At 48.5% G+C, this 26392-nt stretch overlaps 1 protein-coding gene across 1 annotated transcript in view; it reads left to right on the forward strand.

The window, feature by feature from the left end:
• ctif (CBP80/20-dependent translation initiation factor) overlaps positions 1 to 26392 on the forward strand; it is a 192740-nt gene that overhangs the window by 152986 nt on the left and 13362 nt on the right. The window lies entirely within an intron of this gene.

The raw sequence follows: 26392 nt of genomic DNA on the forward strand, positions 1-26392 counted from the left end.
GTCCTATATACACCTGTCTCCGAGAGGTGAGTTCCCTGTTCCCTACACACAGCCACCTGTCTACCACTACACTAACACACCTCCACCTGGAGAACCGTTTAGGGTGTTGGTCTGTCCTATATACACCTGTCTCCGAGAGGTGAGTTCTCTGTTCCCTACACACAGCCACCTGTCTACCACTACACTAACACACCTCCACCTGGAGAACCGTTTAGGGTGTTGGTCTGTCCTATATACACCTGTCTCCGAGAGGTGAGTTCTCTGTTCCCTACACACAGCCACCTGTCTACCACTACACTAACACACCTCCACCTGGAGAACCGTTTAGGGTGTTGGTCTGTCCTATCTACACCTGTCTCCGAGAGGTGAGTTCCCTGTTCCCTACACACAGCCACCTGTCTACCACTACACTAACACACCTCCACCTGGAGAACCGTTTAGGGTGTTGGTCTGTCCTATCTACACCTGTCTCCGAGAGGTGAGTCCCCTGTTCCCTACACACAGCCACCTGTCTACCACTACACTAACACACCTCCACCTGGAGAACCGTTTAGGGTGTTGGTCTGTCCTATATACACCTGTCTCCGAGAGGTGAGTTCTCTGTTCCCTACACACAGCCACCTGTCTACCACTACACTAACACACCTCCACCTGGAGAACCGTTTAGGGTGTTGGTCTGTCCTATATACACCTGTCTCCGAGAGGTGAGTTCCCTGTTCCCTACACACAGCCACCTGTCTACCACTACACTAACACACCTCCACCTGGAGAACCGTTTAGGGTGTTGGTCTGTCCTATATACACCTGTCTCCGAGAGGTGAGTTCCCTGTTCCCTACACACAGCCACCTGTCTACCACTACACTAACACACCTCCACCTGGAGAACCGTTTAGGGTGTTGGTCTGTCCTATATACACCTGTCTCCGAGAGGTGAGTTCCCTGTTCCCTACACACAGCCACCTGTCTACCACTACACTAACACACCTCCACCTGGAGAACCGTTTAGGGTGTTGGTCTGTCCTATATACACCTGTCTCCGAGAGGTGAGTTCCCTGTTCCCTACACACCTCCACCTGGAGAACCGTTTAGGGTGTTGGTCTGTCCTATCTACACCTGTCTCCGAGAGGTGAGTTCTCTGTTCCCTACACACAGCCACCTGTCTACCACTACACTAACACACCTCCACCTGGAGAACCGTTTAGGGTGTTGGTCTGTCCTATCTACACCTGTCTCCGAGAGGTGAGTTCTCTGTTCCCTACACACAGCCACCTGTCTACCACTACACTAACACACCTCCACCTGGAGAACCGTTTAGGGTGTTGGTCTGTCCTATATACACCTGTCTCCGAGAGGTGAGTTCTCTGTTCCCTACACACAGCCACCTGTCTACCACTACACTAACACACCTCCACCTGGAGAACCGTTTAGGGTGTTGGTCTGTCCTATCTACACCTGTCTCCGAGAGGTGAGTTCTCTGTTCCCTACACACAGCCACCTGTCTACCACTACACTAACACACCTCCACCTGGAGAACCGTTTAGGGTGTTGGTCTGTCCTATCTACACCTGTCTCCGAGAGGTGAGTTCTCTGTTCCCTACACACAGCCACCTGTCTACCACTACACTAACACACCTCCACCTGGAGAACCGTTTAGGGTGTTGGTCTGTCCTATCTACACCTGTCTCCGAGAGGTGAGTTCTCTGTTCCCTACACACAGCCACCTGTCTACCACTACACTAACACACCTCCACCTGGAGAACCGTTTAGGGTGTTGGTCTGTCCTATCTACACCTGTCTCCGAGAGGTGAGTTCTCTGTTCCCTACACACAGCCACCTGTCTACCACTACACTAACACACCTCCACCTGGAGAACCGTTTAGGGTGTTGGTCTGTCCTATATACACCTGTCTCCGAGAGGTGAGTTCCCTGTTCCCTACACACAGCCACCTGTCTACCACTACACTAACACACCTCCACCTGGAGAACCGTTTAGGGTGTTGGTCTGTCCTATATACACCTGTCTCCGAGAGGTGAGTTCCCTGTTCCCTACACACCTCCACCTGGAGAACCGTTTAGGGTGTTGGTCTGTCCTATATACACCTGTCTCCGAGAGGTGAGTTCTCTGTTCCCTACACACCTCCACCTGGAGAACCGTTTAGGGTGTTGGTCTGTCCTATATACACCTGTCTCCGAGAGGTGAGTTCTCTGTTCCCTACACACAGCCACCTGGAGAACCGTTTAGGGTGTTGGTCTGTCCTATCTACACCTGTCTCCGAGAGGTGAGTTCTCTGTTCCCTACACACAGCCACCTGGAGAACCGTTTAGGGTGTTGGTCTGTCCTATCTACACCTGTCTCCGAGAGGTGAGTTCTCTGTTCCCTACACACAGCCACCTGTCTACCACTACACTAACACACCTCCACCTGGAGAACCGTTTAGGGTGTTGGTCTGTCCTATATACACCTGTCTCCGAGAGGTGAGTTCTCTGTTCCCTACACACCTCCACCTGGAGAACCGTTTAGGGTGTTGGTCTGTCCTATATACACCTGTCTCCGAGAGGTGAGTTCCCTGTTCCCTACACACAGCCACCTGTCTACCACTACACTAACACACCTCCACCTGGAGAACCGTTTAGGGTGTTGGTCTGTCCTATATACACCTGTCTCCGAGAGGTGAGTTCCCTGTTCCCTACACACAGCCACCTGTCTACCACTACACTAACACACCTCCACCTGGAGAACCGTTTAGGGTGTTGGTCTGTCCTATATACACCTGTCTCCGAGAGGTGAGTTCTCTGTTCCCTACACACAGCCACCTGTCTACCACTACACTAACACACCTCCACCTGGAGAACCGTTTAGGGTGTTGGTCTGTCCTATATACACCTGTCTCCGAGAGGTGAGTTCTCTGTTCCCTACACACAGCCACCTGTCTACCACTACACTAACACACCTCCACCTGGAGAACCGTTTAGGGTGTTGGTCTGTCCTATCTACACCTGTCTCCGAGAGGTGAGTTCTCTGTTCCCTACACACAGCCACCTGTCTACCACTACACTAACACACCTCCACCTGGAGAACCGTTTAGGGTGTTGGTCTGTCCTATATACACCTGTCTCCGAGAGGTGAGTTCTCTGTTCCCTACACACAGCCACCTGTCTACCACTACACTAACACACCTCCACCTGGAGAACCGTTTAGGGTGTTGGTCTGTCCTATATACACCTGTCTCCGAGAGGTGAGTTCTCTGTTCCCTACACACCTCCACCTGGAGAACCGTTTAGGGTGTTGGTCTGTCCTATCTACACCTGTCTCCGAGAGGTGAGTTCCCTGTTCCCTACACACAGCCACCTGTCTACCACTACACTAACACACCTCCACCTGGAGAACCGTTTAGGGTGTTGGTCTGTCCTATATACACCTGTCTCCGAGAGGTGAGTTCTCTGTTCCCTACACACAGCCACCTGTCTACCACTACACTAACACACCTCCACCTGGAGAACCGTTTAGGGTGTTGGTCTGTCCTATATACACCTGTCTCCGAGAGGTGAGTTCTCTGTTCCCTACACACAGCCACCTGTCTACCACTACACTAACACACCTCCACCTGGAGAACCGTTTAGGGTGTTGGTCTGTCCTATATACACCTGTCTCCGAGAGGTGAGTTCTCTGTTCCCTACACACAGCCACCTGTCTACCACTACACTAACACACCTCCACCTGGAGAACCGTTTAGGGTGTTGGTCTGTCCTATATACACCTGTCTCCGAGAGGTGAGTTCTCTGTTCCCTACACACAGCCACCTGTCTACCACTACACTAACACACCTCCACCTGGAGAACCGTTTAGGGTGTTGGTCTGTCCTATATACACCTGTCTCCGAGAGGTGAGTTCCCTGTTCCCTACACACAGCCACCTGTCTACCACTACACTAACACACCTCCACCTGGAGAACCGTTTAGGGTGTTGGTCTGTCCTATATACACCTGTCTCCGAGAGGTGAGTTCTCTGTTCCCTACACACAGCCACCTGTCTACCACTACACTAACACACCTCCACCTGGAGAACCGTTTAGGGTGTTGGTCTGTCCTATATACACCTGTCTCCGAGAGGTGAGTTCCCTGTTCCCTACACACAGCCACCTGTCTACCACTACACTAACACACCTCCACCTGGAGAACCGTTTAGGGTGTTGGTCTGTCCTATATACACCTGTCTCCGAGAGGTGAGTTCCCTGTTCCCTACACACAGCCACCTGTCTACCACTACACTAACACACCTCCACCTGGAGAACCGTTTAGGGTGTTGGTCTGTCCTATCTACACCTGTCTCCGAGAGGTGAGTTCTCTGTTCCCTACACACAGCCACCTGTCTACCACTACACTAACACACCTCCACCTGGAGAACCGTTTAGGGTGTTGGTCTGTCCTATATACACCTGTCTCCGAGAGGTGAGTTCTCTGTTCCCTACACACAGCCACCTGTCTACCACTACACTAACACACCTCCACCTGGAGAACCGTTTAGGGTGTTGGTCTGTCCTATATACACCTGTCTCCGAGAGGTGAGTTCCCTGTTCCCTACACACAGCCACCTGTCTACCACTACACTAACACACCTCCACCTGGAGAACCGTTTAGGGTGTTGGTCTGTCCTATATACACCTGTCTCCGAGAGGTGAGTTCTCTGTTCCCTACACACCTCCACCTGGAGAACCGTTTAGGGTGTTGGTCTGTCCTATCTACACCTGTCTCCGAGAGGTGAGTTCCCTGTTCCCTACACACAGCCACCTGTCTACCACTACACTAACACACCTCCACCTGGAGAACCGTTTAGGGTGTTGGTCTGTCCTATATACACCTGTCTCCGAGAGGTGAGTTCCCTGTTCCCTACACACAGCCACCTGTCTACCACTACACTAACACACCTCCACCTGGAGAACCGTTTAGGGTGTTGGTCTGTCCTATATACACCTGTCTCCGAGAGGTGAGTTCCCTGTTCCCTACACACAGCCACCTGTCTACCACTACACTAACACACCTCCACCTGGAGAACCGTTTAGGGTGTTGGTCTGTCCTATATACACCTGTCTCCGAGAGGTGAGTTCTCTGTTCCCTACACACAGCCACCTGTCTACCACTACACTAACACACCTCCACCTGGAGAACCGTTTAGGGTGTTGGTCTGTCCTATATACACCTGTCTCCGAGAGGTGAGTTCTCTGTTCCCTACACACAGCCACCTGTCTACCACTACACTAACACACCTCCACCTGGAGAACCGTTTAGGGTGTTGGTCTGTCCTATATACACCTGTCTCCGAGAGGTGAGTTCCCTGTTCCCTACACACAGCCACCTGTCTACCACTACACTAACACACCTCCACCTGGAGAACCGTTTAGGGTGTTGGTCTGTCCTATATACACCTGTCTCCGAGAGGTGAGTTCTCTGTTCCCTACACACAGCCACCTGTCTACCACTACACTAACACACCTCCACCTGGAGAACCGTTTAGGGTGTTGGTCTGTCCTATATACACCTGTCTCCGAGAGGTGAGTTCTCTGTTCCCTACACACAGCCACCTGTCTACCACTACACTAACACACCTCCACCTGGAGAACCGTTTAGGGTGTTGGTCTGTCCTATATACACCTGTCTCCGAGAGGTGAGTTCTCTGTTCCCTACACACAGCCACCTGTCTACCACTACACTAACACACCTCCACCTGGAGAACCGTTTAGGGTGTTGGTCTGTCCTATATACACCTGTCTCCGAGAGGTGAGTTCCCTGTTCCCTACACACCTCCACCTGTCTACCACTACACTAACACACCTCCACCTGGAGAACCGTTTAGGGTGTTGGTCTGTCCTATATACACCTGTCTCCGAGAGGTGAGTTCCCTGTTCCCTACACACAGCCACCTGTCTACCACTACACTAACACACCTCCACCTGGAGAACCGTTTAGGGTGTTGGTCTGTCCTATATACACCTGTCTCCGAGAGGTGAGTTCCCTGTTCCCTACACACAGCCACCTGTCTACCACTACACTAACACACCTCCACCTGGAGAACCGTTTAGGGTGTTGGTCTGTCCTATATACACCTGTCTCCGAGAGGTGAGTTCCCTGTTCCCTACACACCTCCACCTGGAGAACCGTTTAGGGTGTTGGTCTGTCCTATATACACCTGTCTCCGAGAGGTGAGTTCCCTGTTCCCTACACACAGCCACCTGTCTACCACTACACTAACACACCTCCACCTGGAGAACCGTTTAGGGTGTTGGTCTGTCCTATATACACCTGTCTCCGAGAGGTGAGTTCTCTGTTCCCTACACACAGCCACCTGTCTACCACTACACTAACACACCTCCACCTGGAGAACCGTTTAGGGTGTTGGTCTGTCCTATCTACACCTGTCTCCGAGAGGTGAGTTCTCTGTTCCCTACACACAGCCACCTGTCTACCACTACACTAACACACCTCCACCTGGAGAACCGTTTAGGGTGTTGGTCTGTCCTATATACACCTGTCTCCGAGAGGTGAGTTCTCTGTTCCCTACACACCTCCACCTGGAGAACCGTTTAGGGTGTTGGTCTGTCCTATCTACACCTGTCTCCGAGAGGTGAGTTCTCTGTTCCCTACACACCTCCACCTGGAGAACCGTTTAGGGTGTTGGTCTGTCCTATCTACACCTGTCTCCGAGAGGTGAGTTCTCTGTTCCCTACACACCTCCACCTGGAGAACCGTTTAGGGTGTTGGTCTGTCCTATCTACACCTGTCTCCGAGAGGTGAGTTCTCTGTTCCCTACACACCTCCACCTGGAGAACCGTTTAGGGTGTTGGTCTGTCCTATCTACACCTGTCTCCGAGAGGTGTGTTCTCTGTTCCCTACACACAGCCACCTGTCTACCACTACACTAACACACCTCCACCTGGAGAACCGTTTAGGGTGTTGGTCTGTCCTATATACACCTGTCTCCGAGAGGTGAGTTCTCTGTTCCCTACACACAGCCACCTGTCTACCACTACACTAACACACCTCCACCTGGAGAACCGTTTAGGGTGTTGGTTTGTCCCGTGTAAACACACACACCCACGGACATTCCACCTCTGCTCAACTATGTAGCCATCTAATCTACAATCTATAATGTTGGATATCTTCTTATATCCACTCTAGCAGTACCACTTATAGGCCAGAAATGATTTCTAGTGTGGATATTGGAACAGACTCGGTTGTCTCTCGGTGACTGGATGTGTCACACATGCTATGTGGATATATCCTCAACCAGTAATTCACTACGATAACAAAGCATCCTTATTCAGAAGGCCCCCCCCCCCATCCGTCCGTCAATCCCACAGCACAGCAAAGTACTCTGGGTAATTGGGGGGGAAAAAAAACTAAGGGGGGAAGATGATTCCGGTAACACCTGCCTCACCTCAGAGTTCCAATTTCCATCAACGGAGGAGGTCTGTCACATTGGCTCAGACCGTTTCCATAGGAACCAGAGACCGCAGACAGACGCGGTAATACACTGGGGCTTGTCCGGCAGAGAAAGCATGAAGTGGTCAAAACAGTGAGTGGAGCATGGGGGGGGGGGGGGGGGGGTTAGATGAATGGTTAGCATGAAATCAATTACCGGAGAAGCCACCAAGACAGTACAGCATTTAGCCTATCATAACCTGGACCCAGATCTGTTTCTGCAGTATAACCAACTTCTAGTTGATGTCGTGTCAAACAATTGACCGTAGGTGTTGTGAAAGACTGTACAAAACAGATCTGGGTTCCAGGCTAGTAATTGTCCTCCGTATTCCTACTTCTAGCCAGTGATACAGTAACATGTTATGGTGGGGGGGGGCGCTAGTGTGAGGAGAAAGAGCTGCTTCTCTCTCTGCCTGCCTCCCTCCCTGCGAGCATCCTCCCTCTCAGTATCTCAGTGATGCAAGATGTGTTTATCTGGTTTCCATGGTGACATCCTATATCCAGCCATTCGTGTAGATACAGTGCATTCGGAAAAAGTATTCAGAAAAAAAACAATTGAATCTATTTTTAGAATAAGGCTGCAATGTAACAACATGTGGAAAAAGTCACTGGGTCTGAATGCACTACACACACACACACACACACACACACACACACACACACCCATCCATCCGGGTTCCAGTGAGTAGTCTTATCTATTTTGCTGCACTTCAGCAGGCTCTCTGGTGTCTGCAGTGACAGCCGTGGTCTTCCTCTAGACCAGGGGTAGGCAACTAGATTCAGCTGCAGGATGATTTTTGTTGGAGCGAAAGGGTCAGGGGCCCGGAAAATCATTATACCTTGATTACATTGATACACGATTACATTTTTGGGAATATTTGGGAACAGATTTCCTAAACTAAAGTCATTTTAGCTGAATTCCTGCTGATTTTAGTATTTAAACAAATTTACAATTTAGATTTTTTTTTTTTTTTACAAAAATATTTTTGGGGCAAATAAAAAAACAGTAGCCTCCTGTTGCCGACCTCGAGTCTGTCAGGCTTCTTTCTTTTCTGCAGAGGAGTGACATTACAGCGACTGTCACTCACACACGCCTGCGAGAGAGTGGGAGCGTGAGATGAACAGAGGTGTAGGCTGTACCTCCCACTTCTACTGTTCATACAAGGTCACACAACAGGGAGCCTGCCACCCCCGCTTATACACCCCCCCCCCCCAAACACACACACACACACACACATGTGCCAGCCTGGTACTCCCCATGGAGCAAGGCAATCTAACACTTCCATAGACTGTAGGGCTGTTAAACAGTGACAGGGAGGGAGGCAGGCAGGCAGGCAGGCAGGCAGGCACACCTCTCACATTCCTATACTCTGTATTATTACCATTATACTGGGTTACACGGAGGGACACTGGGATCAGGCTGGGGGACCTAGAGGCCACTGGGAGCAGGCTGGAGGACAGCGCACCTAGAGGACACTGGGATCAGGCTGGAGGACCTAGAGGACACTGGGAGCAGGCTGGAGGACCTAGAGAACACTGGGAGCAGGCTGGAGGACAGAGCACCTAGAGGACGCTGGGATCAGGCTGGAGGACCTAGAGGACACTGGGATCAGGCTGGAGGACCTAGAGGACACTGGGAGCAGGCTGGATGACCTAGAGGACACTGGGAGCAGGCTGGAGGACAGAGCACCTAGAGGACGCTGGGATCAGGCTGGAGGACCTAGAGGACACTGGGAGCAAGCTGGAGGACAGAGCACCTAGAGTACGCTGGGATCAGGCTGGAGGACCTAGAGGACACTGGGATCAGGCTGGAGGACACAGAGAACCTAGAGGACACTGGGATCAGGCTGGAGGACACAGATGACCTAGAGGACACTGGGAGCAGGCTGGAGGACACAGCGCCTAGTGGACACTGAGCAGGCTGGAGGACCTAGAGAACACTGGGAGCAGGCTGGAGGACACAGCACCTAGAGGACACTGAGAGCAGGCTGGAGGACCTAGAGGACACTGGGAGCAGGCTGGAGGACCTAGAGGTCACTGGGAGCAGGCTGGAGGACACAGATGACCTAGAGGACACTGGGAGCAGGCTGGAGGACACAGAGGACCTAGAGGACACTGGGAGCAGGCAGGAGGACCTAGAGGACACTGGGAGCAGGCTGGAGGACACAGAGGACCTAGAGGACACTGGGAGCAGGCTGGAGGACACAGAGGACCTAGAGGACACTGGGATCAGGCTGGAGGACACAGATGACCTAGAGGACATTGGGAGCAGGCTGGAGGACACAGCACCTAGAGGACACTGGGAGCAGGCTGGAGGACACAGAGGACCTAGAGGACACTGGGAGCAGGCTGGAGGACCTAGAGGACACTGGGAGCAGGCTGGAGGACACAGGTGACCTTGAAGACACTGGGAGCAGGCTGGAGGACACAGATGACCTAGAGGACACTGGGAGCAGGCTGGAGGACACAGAGGACCTAGAGGACACTGGGAGCAGGCTGGAGGACACAGGTGACCTTGAGGACACTGGGAGCAGGCTGGAGGACACATGTGACCTTGAGGACACTGGGAGCAGGCTGGAGGACACAGATGACCTAGAGGACACTGGGAGCAGGCTGGAGGACACAGAGGACCTTTACTGTATAGAGGACTCTGGATTATTTTGACTATTCACTAAAGAACATGAAATAATTTCCTTTTGTTAGATATTTGTTTTGATGTAGTGCTGACAAGAAGTATTTTCCCCCTTTCTGATTTTCTCTATTTTTGCATATTTTTGATACTGAATGTTATCAGATCTTCAATAAAAGCGAATATTAGATAAAGGGAACCTGAGTTTACAAATAACACAAAAAATTGATTTATTAATTTCTTTAATTAACAAAGTTTTGCAACACCAAATTCCCCTATGTGAAAAGTAATTACCCACTTTACAGTCAATAACTGGTTGTGACTCCTTTAGCTGCAACGACTCCAACCAAACAGTTCCTGTAGTTGTTGATCTCACGTCTCTGTGGAGGAATTTTGCCCCTCTCTTCCATGCAGAACTGCTGTAACTCAGTGACATTTGTGGGTTTTCAACCATGAACTACTCGTTTTAAGTCCTGCCACAACATCTGTTGGGATTAGGTCTGGATTTAATTTGTAGATTTTTAGCCATTTTCATGTAGACTGTGTGTGTTTTGGATCATTGTCTTGAGCAACATGCTGTCACTGGTCTGGCTGGGGGCTGTTAGAGCAACATGCTGTCACTGGTCTGGCTGAGGGCTGTTAGAGAAACATGCTGTCACTGGTCTGGCTGAGGGCTGTTAGAGCAACATGCTGTCACTGGTCTGGCTGAGGGCTGTTAGAGCAACATGCTGTCACTGGTCTGGCTGAGGGCTGTTAGAGAAACATGCTGTCACTGGTCTGGCTGAGGGCTGTTAGAGCAACATGCTGTCACTGGTCTGGCTGAGGGCTGTTAGAGCAACATGCTGTCACTGGTCTGGCTGAGGGCTGTTAGAGCAACATGCTGTCACTGGTCTGGCTGAGGGCTGTTAGAGAAACATGCTGTCACTGGTCTGGCTGAGGGCTGTTAGAGCAACATGCTGTCACTGGTCTGGCTGAGGGCTGTTAGAGCAACATGCTGCCACTGGTCTGGCTGACAGCTGTTAGAGCAACATGCTGTCACTGGTCTGGCTGAGGGCTGTTAGAGCAACATGCTGTCACTGGTCTGGCTGACAGCTGTTAGAGCACCATGCTGTCACTGGTCTGGCTGAGGGCTGTTAGAGCACCATGCTGCCACTGGTCTGTCTGAGGGCTGTTAGAGCAACATGCTGTCACTGGTCTGGCTGAGGGCTGTTAGAGCAACATGCTTTCACTGGTCTGGCTGACAGCTGTTAGAGCAACATGCTGTCACTGGTCTGGCTGAGGGCTGTTAGAGCAACATGCTGTCACTGGTCTGGCTGAGGGCTGTTAGAGCACCATGCTGTCACTGGTCTGACTGAGGGCTGTTAGAGCACCATGCTGTCACTGGTCTGTCTGGTTTGGCTGTTAGAGCAACATGCTGCCACTGGTCTGGCTGAGGGCTGTTAGAGCAACATGCTGCCACTGGTCTGGCTGAGGGCTGTTAGAGCAACATGCTGCCACTGGTCTGGCTGAGGGCTGTTAGAGCAACATGCTGCCACTGGTCTGGCTGAGGGCTGTTAGAGCAACATGCTGCCACTGGTCTGGCTGAGGGCTGTTAGAGCAACATGCTGCCACTGGTCTGGCTGAGGGCTGTTAGAGCAACATGCTGCCACTGGTCTGGCTGAGGGCTGTTAGAGCAACATGCTGCCACTGGTCTGGCTGAGGGCTGTTAGAGCAACATGCTGCCACTGGTCTGGCTGAGGGCTGTTAGAGCAACATGCTGCCACTGGTCTGGCTGAGGGCTGTTAGAGCAACATGCTGCCACTGGTCTGGCTGAGGGCTGTTAGAGCAACATGCTGCCACTGGTCTGGCTGACAGCTGTTAGCGCAACGCTCCAGGTTGCAGTAGACACGGGTCTGGCTGACGTCAGTCAGATTACATATTACACTCGCTCAAATGCAGGCCTGGTGTGATGTAGCCTATATATTCTTGGCTGTCTATGGACTGGTAGAGCAGGTTTAGGTGTGTTGAGTGTGTTTCTGGAGGTACTAAAGAAACATGACAGGTGTATAGTATTATGTATTTAAATCCAGGTATGAATGATGGGGTGTGAATGGATGGTCTTCGAAGAGGACTTTGGGTGGAACTGCCTCACAAACCACAATTATAAAAGTTAAGAAAATGCTACGCCTTGTTTGATTGAATGATGTGAAGGAATGAATGATATGTGTCTGTGGTATTGCTACGTATAACTAGGAAAAGCCTCCCAATGAGAATAAAGGGCACAGGCCGGGAAGTGGCAATGCCATAATGGATGATGTCGGAATGTTTGTGGACGTCTGGGAGTTCTCAGTGTTCCTGGGAAAGGAGGTGGGACTGGGGGAGTGGGAGGGGTGGGGGTGGTTGAGGGATTGTGCCACTTATGCAGGTTTGGCTGTGGTGTCAGTAACGTTAGAGCCTGGCAACCGTCAGTGTAGTGCGTCTCCAGGGGTGTCATTATGTGGGATGTCTCAGCTTACATCCCCAGTCCCACTGATGCACATTCTAGGAATGACAAGCCTTCAGTAATTACTGCAGTTCACCAGGAATCCTTCCTAGAATTCATCTCACACATGAACATAGTGATCACATGCCCTCCAGCAGCTGAAGTCTGCTGTCTGATAGACCCAACTGGGAAACTGGTATGACAGTAAACCCTTGTAGTGCAGTTGCTCAGTTACTTTTGTATCTAAAAGTAATAGATATTTTGATTTATAGTCAACTCTGGGGTGTTTTCCCACAACATTCTAAGAAACCTGTTGACACAATGCTTCATTTAGTAACTTGCTAAAGTTAATCAATCCATACATTTTCAAGGTTGAACTTTCTGCTTCATGGTCACTTAGCATTCTTAACTTCTAGACCAGGTATATTCAACATTGGGTCTGCGTGGAGGTACTGCAGGCGGTCAGTGTGTATATACAGTACCAGTCAAAAGTTTGGACACCTACTCATTCAAGGATTTGTCTTCATTTGACTAATTTCTACATTGTAGATTAATAGTGAAGACCTCAACATAGTGTTAAACAAATCAATATTTTAGATTTTAGATTCTTCAAAGTAGCCACCCTTTGCCTTGATGACAGCTTTGCACACTCTTGGCATTATCTCAACCAGTTTCACCTGGAATGCTTTTTCAACAGTCTTGAAGGAGTTGGCTGCTTTTCCTTCACTCTGCGGTCCAACTCTTCCCATTCCATCTCAATTAGGTTGAGGTTGGGTGATTGTGGAGGCCAGGTCATCTGATGCAGCACTCCATCACTCTCCTTCTTGGTCAAATAGCCCTTACACAACCTGGATGTGTGTTGGGTCATTGTCCTGTTGAAAAACAAATGATAGTCCCATTAAGCGCAAACCAGATGGGATGGCGTATCGCTGCAGAATGCTGTGGTAGCCTTCCTGGTTAAGTGTGCCTTGAATTCTAAATAAATCACACAGTATCACAGCTCCTCCACCATGCTTCACGGTGGGAACCACACATGCGGAGATCATCCGTTCACCAACTCTGCGTCTCACGAAGACACGGCGGTTGGAAGCAAAAATCTAATTTGGACCCATCAGACCAAAGGGCAGATTTCCACCGGTCTAATATCCATTACTTGTGTTTCTTGGCCCAAGCAGGTCTCTTCTTCTTGCTGCTGTCCTTTAGTAGTGGTTTAGTAGTGGTTTAGTAGTGGTTTCTTTGCAGCAAAAAAATGAATTTGGGAATAAACAGACGTAGGCAGAAAATAAAAAGTCAGTTTTCTACTGTGCATGACTGCACTTCCTGTCATCCTGCAGCACTCCATTCTGGGGGAAGTTAATGTACAGTCTAATATTGACTATGCATCCAAAAGAGATTGGGCCATCCTAGAAATGTTTTAGTGAAATATTATAACATTTAGCAGACACTTTTATCCAAAAGCGATTTACAGTCGTGTGGATACATTTTTACGTATAGGTGGTCCCAGGAATCAAACCCAATATCCTGGCCTTGCAATGCTCTGCCAAGATGGATGACAAGGTAATAAATTATTTGTGAAGCCTCAATTTAACATGACCTATAAGGCCTTTATTAAGTGATGCTTAAGCCATCTGTTATAAAGCACAGGTTTATGTCACACAGTTATGCCACATTTATGAGTCCTTTATAAAGCATGACATACGGTTATAGATTTGGAAAGAATTTATGTAGTGTTTATAAAGCATGACATAAGGTTATAGATTTGGAAAGCATTTATGTAGTGTTTATAAAGCATGACATACGGTTATAGATTTGGAAAGCATTTATGTGGTGTTTATAAAGCATGACATAAGGTTATAGATTTGGAAAGCATTTATGTAGTGTTTATAAATCATGACAGATGATTATAGATTTGTAAAGCATTTATGTAGTGTTTATAAATCATGACATATGGTTATAGATTTGTAAAGCATTTATGTAGTGTTTATAAATCATGACATATGGTTATAGATTTGTAAAGCATTTATGTAGTGTTTATGAAGCCTTTATAAGCTGCGGGACCCAAACGGTCAAGGACCTCTAGTCCTACAACACGTATGAAAATGGCCAATGGAAGAACTCTGGTTCAAATTACACCGTTTATAATATTTAGATCCAAAATGTGTTTACTGAACAGCAGCGTACCTTAGCTTAGTGTGTTTACTGAACAGCAGCGTATCGTAGTGTGTTTACTGAACAGCAGCGTATCGTATCGTAGTGTGTTTACTGAACAGCAGCGTATCGTAGTGTGTTTACTGAACAGCAGCGTATCGTAGTGTGTTTACTGAACAGCAGCGTATCGTAGTGTGTTTACTGAACAGCAGCGTATCGTAGTGTGTTTACTGAACAGCAGCGTATCGTAGTGTGTTTACTGAACAGCAGCGTATCGTAGTGTGTTTACTGAACAGCAGCGTATCGTAGTGTGTTTACTGAACAGCAGCGTATCGTAGTGTGTTTACTGAACAGCAGCGTATCGTAGTGTGTTTACTGAACAGCAGCGTACCGTATCGTAGTGTGTTTACTGAACTGCACCGTACCATATCGTAGTGTGTTTACTGAACAGCAGCGTACCGTATCGTAGTGTGTTTACTGAACTGCACCGTACCATATCGTAGTGTGTTTACTGAACAGCAGCGTACCGTATCGTAGTGTGTTTACTGAACAGCAGCGTATCGTAGTGTGTTTACTGAACAGCAGCGTATCGTAGTGTGTTTACTGAACAGCAGCGTATCGTAGTGTGTTTACTGAACAGCAGCGTATCGTAGTGTGTTTACTGAACAGCAGCGTACCGTATCGTAGTGTGTTTACTGAACAGCAGCGTACCGTATCGTAGTGTGTTTACTGAACAGCAGCGTATCGTAGTGTGTTTACTGAACAGCAGCGTACCGTATCGTAGTGTGTTTACTGAACAGCAGCGTACCGTATCGTAGTGTGTTTACTGAACAGCAGCGTATCGTAGTGTGTTTACTGAACAGCAGCGTACCGTATCGTAGTGTGTTTACTGAACAGCAGCGTACCGTATCGTAGTGTGTTTACTGAACAGCAGCGTATCGTAGTGTGTTTACTGAACAGCAGCGTATCGTAGTGTGTTTACTGAACAGCAGCGTATCGTAGTGTGTTTACTGAACAGCAGCGTACCGTACCGTAGTGTGTTTACTGAACAGCAGCGTACCGTATCGTAGTGTGTTTACTGAACAGCAGCGTACCGTATCGTAGTGTGTTTACTGAACAGCAGCGTACCGTATCGTAGTGTGTTTACTGAACAGCAGCGTACCGTATCGTAGTGTGTTTACTGAACAGCAGCGTACCGTACCGTATCGTAGTGTGTTTACTGAACAGCAGCGTACCGTATCGTAGTGTGTTTACTGAACAGCAGCGTACCGTATCGTAGTGTGTTTACTGAACAGCAGCGTACCGTATCGTAGTGTGTTTACTGAACAGCAGCGTATCGTAGTGTGTTTACTGAACAGCAGCGTATCGTAGTGTGTTTACTGAACAGCAGCGTATCGTAGTGTGTTTACTGAACAGCAGCGTATCGTAGTGTGTTTACTGAACAGCAGCGTATCGTAGTGTGTTTACTGAACAGCAGCGTATCGTAGTGTGTTTACTGAACAGCAGCGTATCGTAGTGTGTTTACTGAACAGCAGCGTACCGTATCGTAGTGTGTTTACTGAACTGCACCGTACCGTATCGTAGTGTGTTTACTGAACAGCAGCGTACCGTATCGTAGTGTGTTTACTGAACAGCAGCGTACCATATCGTAGTGTGTTTACTGAACAGCAGCGTACCATATCGTATCGTAGTGTGTTTACTGAACAGCAGCGTACCATATCGTAGTGTGTTTACTGAACAGCAGCGTACCTTAGCTTAGTGTGTTTACTGAACAGCAGCGTACCGTATCGTAGTGTGTTTACTGAACAGCAGCGTACCGTATCGTAGTGTGTTTACTGAACTGCACCGTACCGTATCGTAGTGTGTTTACTGAACAGCAGCGTATCGTAGTGTGTTTACTGAACAGCAGCGTACCGTATCGTAGTGTGTTTACTGAACTGCACCGTACCGTATCGTAGTGTGTTTACTGAACAGCAGCGTACCTTAGCTTAGTGTGTTTACTGAACAGCAGCGTACCGTATCGTAGTGTGTTTACTGAACAGCAGCGTATCGTAGTGTGTTTACTGAACAGCAGCGTATCGTAGTGTGTTTACTGAACAGCAGCGTACCGTATCGTAGTGTGTTTACTGAACAGCAGCGTACCGTATCGTAGTGTGTTTACTGAACAGCAGCGTACCGTATCGTAGTGTGTTTACTGAACTGCACCGTACCGTACCGTATCGTAGTGTGTTTACTGAACTGCACCGTACCGTATCGTAGTGTGTTTACTGAACTGCACCGTACCGTATTGTAGTGTGTTTACTGAACAGCAGCGTACCATATCGTAGTGTGTTTACTGAACAGCAGCGTATCGTAGTGTGTTTACTGAACAGCAGCGTACCTTAGCTTAGTGTGTTTACTGAACTGCACCGTACCGTATCGTAGTGTGTTTACTGAACAGCAGCGTATCGTAGTGTGTTTACTGAACAGCAGCGTACCGTATCGTAGTGTGTTTACTGAACTGCACCGTACCGTATCGTAGTGTGTTTACTGAACAGCAGCGTACCGTATCGTATCGTAGTGTGTTTACTGAACAGCAGCGTATCGTATCGTAGTGTGTTTACTGAACAGCAGCGTACCTTAGCTTAGTGTGTTTACTGAACAGCAGCGTACCGTATCGTAGTGTGTTTACTGAACAGCAGCGTATCGTAGTGTGTTTACTGAACAGCAGCGTATCGTAGTGTGTTTACTGAACAGCAGCGTACCGTATCGTAGTGTGTTTACTGAACAGCAGCGTACCGTATCGTAGTGTGTTTACTGAACAGCAGCGTACCGTATCGTAGTGTGTTTACTGAACAGCAGCGTACCGTATCGTAGTGTGTTTACTGAACAGCAGCGTACCGTATCGTAGTGTGTTTACTGAACAGCAGCGTACCGTATCGTAGTGTGTTTACTGAACAGCAGCGTATCGTAGTGTGTTTACTGAACAGCAGCGTATCGTAGTGTGTTTACTGAACAGCAGCGTACCGTATCGTAGTGTGTTTACTGAACAGCAGCGTATCGTAGTGTGTTTACTGAACAGCAGCGTACCGTATCGTAGTGTGTTTACTGAACAGCAGCGTATCGTAGTGTGTTTACTGAACAGCAGCGTACCGTATCGTAGTGTGTTTACTGAACAGCAGCGTACCGTATCGTAGTGTGTTTACTGAACAGCAGCGTATCGTAGTGTGTTTACTGAACAGCAGCGTACCGTATCGTAGTGTGTTTACTGAACAGCAGCGTACCGTATCGTAGTGTGTTTACTGAACAGCAGCGTACCGTATCGTAGTGTGTTTACTGAACAGCAGCGTACCGTACCATATCGTAGTGTGTTTACTGAACAGCATCGTATCGTAGTGTGTTTACTGAACAGCAGCGTACCGTATCGTAGTGTGTTTACTGAACAGCAGCGTACCGTATCGTAGTGTGTTTACTGAACAGCAGCGTACCGTATCGTAGTGTGTTTACTGAACAGCAGCGTATCGTAGTGTGTTTACTGAACAGCAGCGTACCGTATCGTAGTGTGTTTACTGAACAGCAGCGTATCGTAGTGTGTTTACTGAACAGCAGCGTATCGTAGTGTGTTTACTGAACAGCAGCGTACCGTATCGTAGTGTGTTTACTGAACAGCAGCGTACCGTACCGTATCGTAGTGTGTTTACTGAACAGCAGCGTACCATATCGTAGTGTGTTTACTGAACAGCAGCGTATCGTAGTGTGTTTACTGAACAGCAGCGTACCTTAGCTTAGTGTGTTTACTGAACTGCACCGTACCGTATCGTAGTGTGTTTACTGAACAGCAGCGTATCGTAGTGTGTTTACTGAACAGCAGCGTACCTTAGCTTAGTGTGTTTACTGAACTGCACCGTACCATATCGTAGTGTGTTTACTGAACAGCAGCGTACCGTATCGTATCGTAGTGTGTTTACTGAACAGCAGCGTACCGTATCGTATCGTAGTGTGTTTACTGAACAGCAGCGTACCTTAGCTTAGTGTGTTTACTGAACAGCAGCGTACCGTATCGTAGTGTGTTTACTGAACAGCAGCGTACCGTATCGTAGTGTGTTTACTGAACAGCAGCGTATCGTATCGTAGTGTATTTACTGAACAGCAGCGTACCGTATCGTAGTGTGTTTACTGAACAGCAGCGTACCGTACCGTATCGTAGTGTGTTTACTGAACAGCAGCGTATCGTATCGTAGTGTGTTTACTGAACAGCAGCGTACCGTATCGTAGTGTGTTTACTGAACAGCAGCGTACCTTAGCTTAGTGTGTTTACTGAACAGCAGCGTACCGTATCGTAGTGTGTTTACTGAACAGCAGCGTACCGTATCGTAGTGTGTTTACTGAACAGCAGCGTACCGTATCGTAGTGTGTTTACTGAACAGCAGCGTACCGTATCGTAGTGTGTTTACTGAGCAGCAGCGTACCGTACCGTAGTGTGTTTACTGAACAGCAGCGTACCTTAGCTTAGTGTGTTTACTGAACAGCAGCGTATCGTACCGTATCGTAGTGTGTTTACTGAACAGCAGCGTATCGTATCGTAGTGTGTTTACTGAACAGCAGCGTACCGTATCGTAGTGTGTTTACTGAACAGCAGCGTACCGTATCGTAGTGTGTTTACTGAACAGCAGCGTACCGTATCGTAGTGTGTTTACTGAACAGCAGCGTACCGTATCGTAGTGTGTTTACTGAACAGCAGCGTACCTTAGCTTAGTGTGTTTACTGAACAGCAGCGTATCGTAGTGTGTTTACTGAACAGCAGCGTACCTTAGCTTAGTGTGTTTACTGAACAGCAGCGTATCGTAGTGTGTTTACTGAACAGCAGCGTACCGTATCGTAGTGTGTTTACTGAACAGCAGCGTACCGTATCGTAGTGTGTTTACTGAACAGCAGCGTATCGTAGTGTGTTTACTGAACAGCAGCGTATCGTAGTGTGTTTACTGAACAGCAGCGTACCGTATCGTAGTGTGTTTACTGAACAGCAGCGTACCTTAGCTTAGTGTGTTTACTGAACTGCACCGTACCGTACCGTATCGTATCGTATCGTAGTGTGTTTACTGAACAGCAGCGTACCGTACCGTATCGTAGTGTGTTTACTGAACAGCAGCGTACCTTAGCTTAGTGTGTTTACTGAACTGCACCGTACCGTATCGTAGTGTGTTTACTGAACAGCAGCGTATCGTAGTGTGTTTACTGAACAGCAGCGTACCGTATCGTAGTGTGTTTACTGAACAGCACCGTACCGTATCGTAGTGTGTTTACTGAACAGCAGCGTACCGTATCGTAGTGTGTTTACTGAACAGCAGCGTACCTTAGCTTAGTGTGTTTACTGAACAGCAGCGTACCATATCGTATCGTAGTGTGTTTACTGAACAGCAGCGTACCATATCGTAGTGTGTTTACTGAACAGCACCGTACCGTATCGTAGTGTGTTTACTGAACAGCAGCGTACCATATCGTATCGTAGTGTGTTTACTGAACAGCAGCGTACCTTAGCTTAGTGTGTTTACTGAACAGCAGCGTACCTTAGCTTAGTGTGTTTACTGAACAGCAGCGTACCTTAGCTTAGTGTGTTTACTGAACAGCAGCGTACCTTAGCTTAGTGTGTTTACTGAACAGCAGCATACCTTAGCTTAGTGTGTTTACTGAACAGCAGCGGTTAGTGTTTGAAGCTGCTCTCACTATCCTGTCTGATGCTCCCCTCGCTATCCTGTCTGATGCTCCCCTCGCTATCCTGTCTGATGCTCCCCTCGCTATCCTGTCTGATGCTCCCCTCGCTATCCTGTCTGATGCTCCCCTCGCTATCCTGTCTGATGCTCCCCTCGCTATCCTGTCTGATGCTCCCCTCGCTATCCTGTCTGATGCTCCACTTGCTATACTGTCTGATGCTCCTCTCTCTCACACACCCTCCCAGACAAACTGCAGGAGCTAAGCTCAGGGAGGGTGGGCTTAGCGGTGGCTTGGCGCTGTGCTGCAGCGTGGCACATTATGGAGTGATGAGGCCCAGACCATCTGTTAGCAGGCAGCCAAGTAATTCCCTCAGGGCCAAGCTAGGAGATTCAACCTGCATCTGAAAGTAATGACCCATGGGCCCTGGTCAAAAGTAGTGCACTTTGTAGGAAAATAGGGTACCATTTCAGATACAGACACAACATTCACCTCCCCGTCCAGCAACCCTGGGGGACATGCCAAGGTTAGTGCCAAGCGACCTACCGCCCTTCCAGGCATCTCTACCGATGCAGCTTAATGTGTGTTTGTTGTAGTACATAGTTACGCCAAGCTAGTCTCTCCTGCCGACTTGAGTTTCATAAGGCCCAGTAGCTAGTGCAAGGCTTTGAGTGTGCCTAGGCAAGGGCACAATTACACGTTATTACACTAGTATTTGTGAAATATGACAAATATAAGCACCCACAACAAAAACATCATTAGAATGTGTTTTCTAGTACAAAATAGTTCCTCACCCTCTGTTTCCCCCAGCTCAGCCCAACCCCCTCATCCTTGATGCTTTCCTGACCAATCACCACACTTCTTCTGCACGGCTCATGAATGATGTTCCCTTCCCGTGTGGATATTTTTTTCTGAACTGGCGCTGTTTAAGTTAGGAAGGCAATTATCTCTGGACCCTGCGGCCCCATCTCCCCGGCTCCCACCCACACAAATCCCTCAGAGGTGAAAGGTCAATGTCTCTGTGAGGGCTGGCCATGGATTGGTTCAGCAGCTTAGGCATAATGCACCAACCACTTCACTCTTAATGGTCTTTAGTGTTTGGAAAATATCTCTGGCATGCGTGCCAAATGGCATCCTATTCCCTTCGTAGTGAATTACTTTTAACCAGAACCTTGTGGGCCCTGGTCAAAAGTAGTGCACTTATAGGGAATGTGGTGCCATTTGGGACACATCCTTTTTCAGGGTGGAATTTGTGTACTTAACTTCTTCAGCACTACGTACCGTTATTTTCCTGCTATGGCTCGTAGCTCATGAGAAGTGCATGTCTGTGGTGTGTATTTTTTCAACTTTTTGGCAGCACAGTCGTCAATTTCCTTTTGTTCTCTGATAGAAAGAACACTCTGCCCCTCTCTACTCCTCTCTACTCCTCGCCTCTCTGCTTTGCTCCTCTCTGCTCTGCTCCTCTCTGCTCTGCTCCTCTCTGCTCTGCTCCTCTCTGCTCTGCTCCTCTCTGCTCTGCTCCTCTCTGCTCTGCTCCTCTCTGCTCTGCTCCTCTCTGCTCTTACCTGCTCCTCTACTCTGCTCCTCTACTCTACTCCTCTCTGCTCTGACCTGCTCCTATACTCTGCTCCTCTCTGCTCTGACCTGCTCCTCTACTCTGCTCTGACCTGCTCCTCTACTCTGCTCTGACCTGCTCCTCTACTCTGCTCTGACCTGCTCCTCTACTCTGCTCCTCTCTGCTCTGACCTGCTCCTCTCTGCTCTAACCTGCTCCTCTTGTCTCTGCTCCTCTCTGCTCTGCTCCTCTCTGATCTGCTCCTCTCTGCTCTGACCTGCTCCTCTCTGCTCTGACCTGCTCCTCTCTGCTCTGACCTGCTCCTCTCTGCTCTGACCTGCTCCTCTCTGCTCTGACCTGCTCCTCTCTGCTCTGACCTGCTCCTCTCTGCTCTGACCTGCTCCTCTCTGCTCCTCTCTGCTCCTCTCTTCTCTGACCTGCTCCTCTCTGCTCTGACCTGCTCCTCTCTGCTCTGACCTGATCTGACCTGCTCCTCTCTGCTCTGACCTGCTCCTCTCTGCTCTGACCTGCTCCTCTTGTCTCTGCTCCATATGATATAAAGTGCATTCAGAGAGTATTCAAGCCACTTTTTCCACATTTTGTTACGTTACAGCCTTATTCTAAAATTGATTAAATAAATAAAACATCCTTATCAATCTACACACAACACCCCATAATGGCAAAGTGAAAACAGGTTTTAACATTTTTTGAAAACTGAAATAGCTGCTTACATAAGTATTCAGACCCGTTGCTGTGAGACTGGAACATGAGCTCCTATGCATTGTTTCCATTGATCATCCTTAAGATGTTTTCAGATTGGAGTCCACCTGTGGTAAATTACATTGATTGGACATGATTTGGAAAGGCACATAACTGTCTATAAGGTCCCACAGTTGACAGTGCCTGTCAGAGCAAATACCAAGCCATGAGGTTGAAGGATTTTTTCCCTAGAGCTCCGAGACAGGATTGTGTCGAGGCACAGATCTGGGGAAGAGTACCAAAACATTTGTACATTGAAGGTCCCCAAAAACACAGTGGCTTTCATCATTCTTAATGGAAGAAGTTTGGAACCACCAAGACGCTTCCTAGAAGAAGGTTGCCTGGCCAAACTGAGCAATAGAAGGGCCAAGAACCTGATGGTCATTATGACAGAGCTCCAGAGTTCCCCTGTGGAGATGGGAGAACCTTCCGGAATTACAACCATCTCTGCAGACCTCTACCAAGCAGGCCTTTATGGTAGAGTGGCAAGACGGAAGCCAGTCCTCTGTAAAAGGCACATCAAATCAAAGTTTATTTGTCACGTGGGCCGAATACAACAGGTGTGGACCTTACAGTGAAATGCTTACTTACAGGCCCTAACCAACAGTGCAATTTAAAACATTTAAATCAAAGGTATTAGGTGAACAATAGGTAAGTAAAGAAATAAAAACAACAGTGAAAAATAACAGTAGTGAGGCTATATACAGTAGAGGCTATATACAGTAGAGGCTATACACAGTAGCGAGGCTATACACAGTAGCGAGGCTATACACAGTAGCGAGGCTATACACAGTAGCGAGGCTATACACAGTAGCGAGGCTATACACAGTAGCGAGGCTATACACAGGAGCGAGGCTATATACAGTAGCGAGGCTATATACAATAGCGAGCCTATATACAGTAGCGAACCTATATACAGTAGCAAGCCTATATACAGTAGCGAGCCTACATACAGTAGCGAGCCTATATACAGTAGCGAGGCTATACACAGGCACCGGTTAGTCGGGCTGATTGAGGTAGTATGTTGGGGTTGGGGGGGGCACACATTGCAAATAGTCCGGGTAGCAATTTTATTACCTGTTCAGGAGTCTTATGGCTTGGGGGTAAAAACTGTTGAGAAGCCTTTTTGTCCTAGACTTGGCACTCCGGTACTGCTTGCCATGCGGTAGTAGAGAGAACAGTCTATGACTGGGGTGGCTGGGGTCTTTGACAATTTTTAGGGCCTTCCTCTGACACCGCCTGGTGTCGAGGTCCTAGATGGCAGGCAGCTTAGCCCCAGTGATGTACTGGGCCGTACGCATTACCCTCTGTAATGCCTTGCGGCCGAGCAATTGCCGTACCAGGCAGTGATGCAACCAGTGCTCTCGACGTTGCAGCTGTAGAACCTTTTGAGGATCTCAGGACCCATGCCAAATTTTTTTCGTTTCATGAGGGGGAATAGGCGTTGTCGTGCCCTCTTTACGACTGTCTTGGTGTGTTTGGACCATTCTAGTTTGTTGGTGATGTGGACGCCAAGGAACTTGAATCTCTCAACCTGCGCCACTACAACCCTGTCGATGATAATGTGGGCGTGCTCAGTTCTCCTTTTCCTGTTGTCCACAATCATCTCCTTAGTCTTGGTTACGTTGAGGGATAGGTTGTTATTCTGGCACCACCCGGCCAGGTCTCTGACCTTCTCCCTATAGTCTCGTCGTTGTCGGAGATCAGGCCTACCACTGTTGTGTTGTCTGCAAACTTAATGATGGTGTTGGAGTCATGCCTGGCCGTGCAGTCATGAACAGGGATTACAGGAGGGGACTGAGCACGCATCCCTGAGGGGCTCCTGTGTTGAGGATCAGCGTGGTGGATGTGTTGTTACCTACACTTACCACCTGGGGGCGGCCCTTCAGGAAGTCCAGGATCCAGTTGCAGAGGGAGGTGTTTAGTCCCAGGATCCTTAGCTTAGTGATGAGCTTTGAGGGTACTCTGGTGTTGAACGCTGAGCTGTAGTCAATGAATAGCATTCTCAGGTAGGTGTTCCTTTTGTCCAGGTGGGAAAGGGCAGTGTGGAGTGAAATGGAGATTGCATCATCTGTGGATCTGTTGGGGCGGTATGCAAATAGGAGTGGGTCTAGGGTTTCTGGGATTATGGTGTTAATGTGAGCCATGACCAGCCTTTCAAAGCACTTCATGGCTACGGACATAAGAGCTACGGGTCTGTAGTCATTTGGGCAGGTTGCCTTCGTGTTCTTGGGCACAGTGGTGGTGGTCTGCTTGAAACATGTTGGTATTACAGACTCAATCAGGGACATGTTGAAAATGTCAGTGAAGACACCTGCCAGTTCATCAGCACATGCCCAGAGCACACGTCTTGATAATCGATCTGGCCCCGCAGCCTTGTGAATGTTGACCTGTTTAAACGTCTTACTCACGTCGGTTTCAGAGAGCGTGATCACACAGTCGTCCGGAACAGCTGATGCTCTCATGCATGCCTCAGTGTTGCTTTCCTCAAAGGGAACATAGTGATTTAGCTCGTCTGGTAGGCTCGTGTCACTGGGCAGCTTGCGGCTGTGCTTCCCTTTGTAGTCTGTAATAGTTTGCAGGCCCTGCCACATAAGATGAATGTCGGAGCCAGTGTAGTACGATTCAATCTTGGCCCTGTATTGACTCTTTGCCTGTTTGATGGTTCATTGGCGGGCATAGCAGGATTTCTTATAAGCTTCTGGGTTAGAGTTCCTCGCAGCCCGCTTGTAGTTTGCCAAAAGGCACCTAAAAGACTCTGACCATGAGAAACAAGATTCTCTTTTTCTGATGAAACCCAGATTGAACTCTTTGGCCTGAATGCCAAGCGTCACGTCTGAAAGAAACCTGGCACTATCCCTACAGTGAAATAACATAGTGGCGGCAGCATCATGCTGTGAGGATGTTTTTCAGTTTGGGGGACTGGGAGACTAGTCAGGATCGAGGGAAAGATGAACGGAGCAAAGTACAACGAGATCCTTGATGAAAACCTGCTCAGGACCTCAGACTGGGGCGAGGGTTCATCCTCCAACAGGACAATGACCCAAAGCACACAGCCAAGACAACGCAGGAGTGGCTTCGGGACAAGTCTCTGAATGTCCTTGAGTGGCCCAGCCAGAGCCCGGACTTGAACCCGATCGAACATCTCTGGAGAGACCTGAAAATAGCTGTGCAGCAACGCTCCTCATCCAACCTGACAAGCGCTTGAGAGGATATGCAGAGAATAACTAGAGAAACTCCACAAATACAGGTGTGCCAGGCTTGTAAGGTCATACCCAAGAAGACTCGAGGCTGTAATCTCTGCCAACATGCTTGAACAAAGTACGGAGTACTTTTATACATTTGCAAAAATGTACTGTACCATATACAGGGATATTTGTAAATAGCCGTGGGATGGTTTTTCAATCATTTTAATATTTTTAACTCTTTTTTTTATTTTCTATTAAATACCTGCAGTCAACTTGTGCAATACGTTAGGAGATAAAGCAGATTCTTATTTCACCTGTCACATTATTTTACATTATATAACATTATATATACCCAGAACAGTTGAGCCTGAGTCACGTGTTTGTTTGTTTGTTTGTTTGTTAATAGCAGGAGAAAGCGAGAGCAGATGTGCATTGACAGGGGTCGCATTTTATTATGGACGTCAAGTGTTTTTCTGCTTCAGTAGAGTG

The sequence above is a fragment of the Oncorhynchus mykiss genome, chromosome 12, assembly GCF_013265735.2.
Source record: "Oncorhynchus mykiss isolate Arlee chromosome 12, USDA_OmykA_1.1, whole genome shotgun sequence".
Classification (NCBI taxonomy): domain Eukaryota; kingdom Metazoa; phylum Chordata; class Actinopteri; order Salmoniformes; family Salmonidae; genus Oncorhynchus; species Oncorhynchus mykiss.